The sequence below is a fragment of the Hippichthys cyanospilos genome, chromosome 22, assembly GCF_059441005.1.
Source record: "Hippichthys cyanospilos isolate Australia breed blue-spotted pipefish chromosome 22, RoL_Hcya_1.0, whole genome shotgun sequence".
NCBI classification, from domain to species: domain Eukaryota; kingdom Metazoa; phylum Chordata; class Actinopteri; order Syngnathiformes; family Syngnathidae; genus Hippichthys; species Hippichthys cyanospilos.
Window position 1 is genome coordinate 7,905,001 of NC_142390.1, and position 5,000 is coordinate 7,910,000.

Here is a 5,000-nt window from a genome sequence, read left to right on the forward strand (position 1 = left end):
GTCCGCCCGGTTCCCCAAACGCCCCTGGTCGCCCAACTCAGGGGAGAAGTGCTGAAATGAGGCCGACCTGCCTGGTTCCCAAAATCGGCCAAATATTAGGCAAAGTGCCGGTGTCCGCCCGGTTCCCCAAACGCCCCTGGTCGCCCAACTCAGGGGAGAAGTGCTGAAATGAGGCCGAGTTGCCTGGTTCCCAAAATCGGCCAAATATTAGGCAAAGTGCCGCTGTCCGCCCGGTTCCCCAAACGCCCCTGGTCGCCCAACTCAGGGGCAGAAGTGCTGAAATGAGGCCGAGTTGCCTGGTTCCCTAAAGCGGCCAAAAAAAGAGCAAAGTGCCGGTGTCCGCCCGGTTCCCCAAACGCCCCTGGTCGCCCAACTCAGGGGAGAAGTGCTGAAATGAGGCCGACCTGCCTGGTTCCCAAAATCGGCCAAATATTAGGCAAAGTGCCGGTGTCCGCCCGGTTCCCCAAACGCCCCTGGTCGCCCAACTCAGGGGAGAAGTGCTGAAATGAGGCCGAGTTGCCTGGTTCCCAAAATCGGCCAAATATTAGGCAAAGTGCCGCTGTCCGCCCGGTTCCCCAAACGCCCCTGGTCGCCCAACTCAGGGGCAGAAGTGCTGAAGTCAGGCCGACCTGCCTGGTTCCGTGGAGCGGCTAAAAATTAGGCAAAGTGCCGGTGTCAAACGCCCCTGGTCGCCCAGCCCAAAAAATGACAAAGTCCCACAAACGCCCCTGGTCGCCCAAACACTAAACGCCCCTGGTCGCCCAGCCGAAAAAATGACTAAGTGCCAACAGCGCCCCTGGTCGCCCAAACACTCAACGCCCCTGGTCGCCCAGCCGAAAAAATGACTAAGTGCCAACGGCGCCCCTGGTCGCCCAGCCGAAAAAATGACTAAGTGCCAACAGCGCCCCTGGTCGCCCAAACACTCAACGCCCCTGGTCGCCCAGCCGAAAAAATGACTAAGTGCCAACAGCGCCCCTGGTCGCCCAGCCTTAAAAATGACTAAGTGCTAACAGCGCCCCTGGTCGCCCAGCCTTAAAAAATGACAAAGTCACACTTCAGGCCGAATTGTGCTGAAGTGAGGCCGACCTGCCTGGTTCCCTGGAGCGGCCAAATATTAGGCAAAGTGCCGCTGTCCGCCCGGTTCCTCAAACGCCCCTGGTCGCCCAACTCAGGGGCAGAAGTGCTGAAGTCAGGCCGACCTGCCTGGTTCCCTGGAGCGGCCAAATATTAGGCAAAGTGCCGGTGTCCGCCCGGTTCCCCAAACGCCCCTGGTCGCCCAACTCAGGGGCAGAAGTGCTGAAGTGAGGCCGACCTGCCTGGTTCCCAAAATCGGCCAAATATTAGGCAAAGTGCCGGTGTCCGCCCGGTTCCCCAAACGCCCCTGGTCGCCCAACTCAGGGGCAGAAGTGCTGAAGTCAGGCCGACCTGCCTGGTTCCCTGGAGCGGCCAAATAACAGGCAAAGTGCCGGTGTCCGCCCGGTTCCCCAAACGCCCCTGGTCGCCCAACTGACCGGCAGAAGTGCTGAAATGAGGCCGACCTGCCTGGTTCCCCGGAGCGGCCAAATATTAGGCAAAGTGCCGCTGTCCGCCCGGTTCCCCAAACGCCCCTGGTCGCCCAACTCAGGGGAGAAGTGCTGAAGTCAGGCCGAGTTGCCTGGTTCCCTGAAACGGCCAAATATTAGGCAAAGTGCCGCTGTCCGCCCGGTTCCTCACACGCCCCTGGTCGCCCAACTGACCGGCAGAAGTGCTGAAATGAGGCCGACCTGCCTGGTTCCCTGGAGCGGCCAAATATTAGGCAAAGTGCCGGTGTCCGCCCGGTTCCCCAAACGCCCCTGGTCGCCCAACTCAGGGGCAGAAGTGCTGAAATGAGGCCGAGTTGCCTGGTTCCCTAAAGCGGCCAAAAAAAGAGCAAAGTGCCGGTGTCCGCCCGGTTCCCCAAACGCCCCTGGTCGCCCAACTCAGGGGCAGAAGTGCTGAAATGAGGCCGAGTTGCCTGGTTCCCTAAAGCGGCCAAAAAAAGAGCAAAGTGCCGGTGTCCGCCCGGTTCCCCAAACGCCCCTGGTCGCCCAACTCAGGGGAGAAGTGCTGAAGTCAGGCCGAGTTGCCTGGTTCCCTGGAGCGGCCAAATATTAGGCAAAGTGCCGCTGTCCGCCCGGTTCTCGGGCCGGCTGTAAAAACGACTAAGTCCAACTTCAGGCTGGGAAGTGGCAAACTGAGGCCGAGTGTCCTGGTTCCCAAAATCGGCCAAATATTAGGCAAAGTGCCGGTGTCCGCCCGGTTCCCCAAACGCCCCTGGCCGCCCAACTCAGGGGCAGAAGTGCTGAAATGAGGCCGAGTTGCCTGGTTCCCTAAAGCGGCCAAAAAAAGAGCAAAGTGCCGGTGTCCGCCCGGTTCCCCAAACGCCCCTGGTCGCCCAACTCAGGGGAGAAGTGCTGAAATGAGGCCGAGTTGCCTGGTTCCCAAAATCGGCCAAATATTAGGCAAAGTGCCGGTGTCCGCCCGGTTCCCCAAACGCCCCTGGTCGCCCAACTCAGGGGAGAAGTGCTGAAATGAGGCCGAGTTGCCTGGTTCCCTAAAGCGGCCAAATATTAGGCAAAGTGCCGGTGTCCGCCCGGTTCCCCAAACGCCCCTGGTCGCCCAACTCAGGGGAGAAGTGCTGAAATGAGGCCGAGTTGCCTGGTTCCCTAAAGCGGCCAAATATTAGGCAAAGTGCCGGTGTCCGCCCGGTTCCCCAAACGCCCCTGGTCGCCCAACTCAGGGGAGAAGTGCTGAAATGAGGCCGAGTTGCCTGGTTCCCTAAAGCGGCCAAATATTAGGCAAAGTGCCGGTGTCCGCCCGGTTCCCCAAACGCCCCTGGTCGCCCAACTCAGGGGCAGAAGTGCTGAAATGAGGCCGACCTGCCTGGTTCCCTGGAGCGGCCAAATATTAGGCAAAGTGCCGCTGTCCGCCCGGTTCCCCAAACGCCCCTGGTCGCCCAACTCAGGGCAGAAGTGCTGAAGTCAGGCCGAGTGTCCTGGTTCCCTGGAGCGGCCAAATATTAGGCAAAAAGCCGGTGTCCGCCCGGTTCCCCAAACGCCCCTGGTCGCCCAACTCAGGGGCAGAAGTGCTGAAGTGAGGCCGACCTGCCTGGTTCCCAAAATCGGCCAAATATTAGGCAAAGTGCCGGTGTCCGCCCGGTTCCCCAAACGCCCCTGGTCGCCCAACTCAGGGGCAGAAGTGCTGAAGTCAGGCCGACCTGCCTGGTTCCCCGGAGCGGCCAAATAACAGGCAAAGTGCCGGTGTCCGCCCGGTTCCCCAAACGCCCCTGGTCGCCCAACTGACCGGCAGAAGTGCTGAAATGAGGCCGACCTGCCTGGTTCCCCGGAGCGGCCAAATATTAGGCAAAGTGCCGCTGTCCGCCCGGTTCCCCAAACGCCCCTGGTCGCCCAACTCAGGGGAGAAGTGCTGAAGTCAGGCCGAGTTGCCTGGTTCCCTGAAACGGCCAAATATTAGGCAAAGTGCCGCTGTCCGCCCGGTTCCTCACACGCCCCTGGTCGCCCAACTTACCGGCAGAAGTGCTGAAGTCAGGCCGACCTGCCTGGTTCCCTGGAGCGGCCAAATATCAGGCAAAGTGCCGCTGTCCGCCCGGTTCCTCAAACGCCCCTGGTCGCCCAACTCAGGGGCAGAAGTGCAGGAATGAGGCCGACCTGCCTGGTTCCCTGGAGCGGCTAAAAATTAGGCAAAGTGCCGGTGTCAAACGCCCCTGGTCGCCCAGCCCAAAAAATGACAAAGTCCCACAAACGCCCCTGGTCGCCCAAACACTAAACGCCCCTGGTCGCCCAGCCGAAAAAAATGACAAAGTCCCACAGACGCCCCTGGTCGCCCAAACACTCAACGCCCCTGGTCGCCCATCCGAAAAAATGACTAAGTGCCAACAGCGCCCCTGGTCGCCCAGCCCAAAAAATGACAAAGTGCCAACAGCGCCCCTGGTCGCCCAGCCTTAAAATATGACAAAGTCACACTTCAGGCCGAATTGTGCTGAACAGAGGCCGACCTGCCTGGTTCCCTGGAGCGGCCAAATAACAGGCAATGTCCCGGTGTCTGCCCGGTCCCTCAAACGCCCCTGGTCGCCCAGGATTAAAATATGACAAAGTCCCACTTCAGGCCGACTTGTGCTGAGCAGAGGCCGGCGTTCCTGGTTCCCTGGAGCGGCCAAATTAAAGGCAAAGTGCCGGTGTCATCCCGGTCCCTCAAACGCCCCTGGTCGCCCAGGATTAAAATATGACAAAGTCCCACTTCAGGCCGACTTGTGCTGAGCAGAGGCCGGCGTTCCTGGTTCCCTGGAGCGGCCAAATTAAAGGCAAAGTGCCGGTGTCATCCCGGTCCCTCAAACGCCCCTGGTCGCCCAGGATTAAAATATGACAAAGTCCCACTTCAGGCCGACTTGTGCTGAGCAGAGGCCGGCGTTCCTGGTTCCCTGGAGCGGCCGAATTAAAGGCAAAGTCCCGGTGTCAGCCCGGTCCCACAAACGCCCCTGGTCGCCCAGCCACACGGCGCCCCTGGTCGCCCATCCACAAAAACGGCAAAGTGTCAAAAATGCCCCTGGTCGCCCAGCCAATAAACGCCCCTGGTCGCCCATTCATAAAAACGGCAAAGTGTCAAAAATGCCCCTGGTCGCCCAGCCACACGGCGCCCCTGGTCGCCCATCCACAAAAACGGCAAAGTGTCAAAAATGCCCCTGGTCGCCCAGCCACTAGCCGCCCCTGGTCGCCCATCCATAAAAACGGCAAAGTGTCAAAAATGCCCCTGGTCGCCCAGCCAATAAACGCCCCTGGTCGCCCATCCATAAAAACGGCAAAGTGTCAAAAATGCCCCTGGTCGCCCAGCCACTAGCCGCCCCTGGTCGCCCATCCATAAAAACGGCAAAGTGTCAAAAATGCCCCTGGTCGCCCAGCCACTAGCCGCCCCTGGTCGCCCATCCATAAAAACGGCAAAGTGTCAAAAATGCCCCTGGTCGCCCA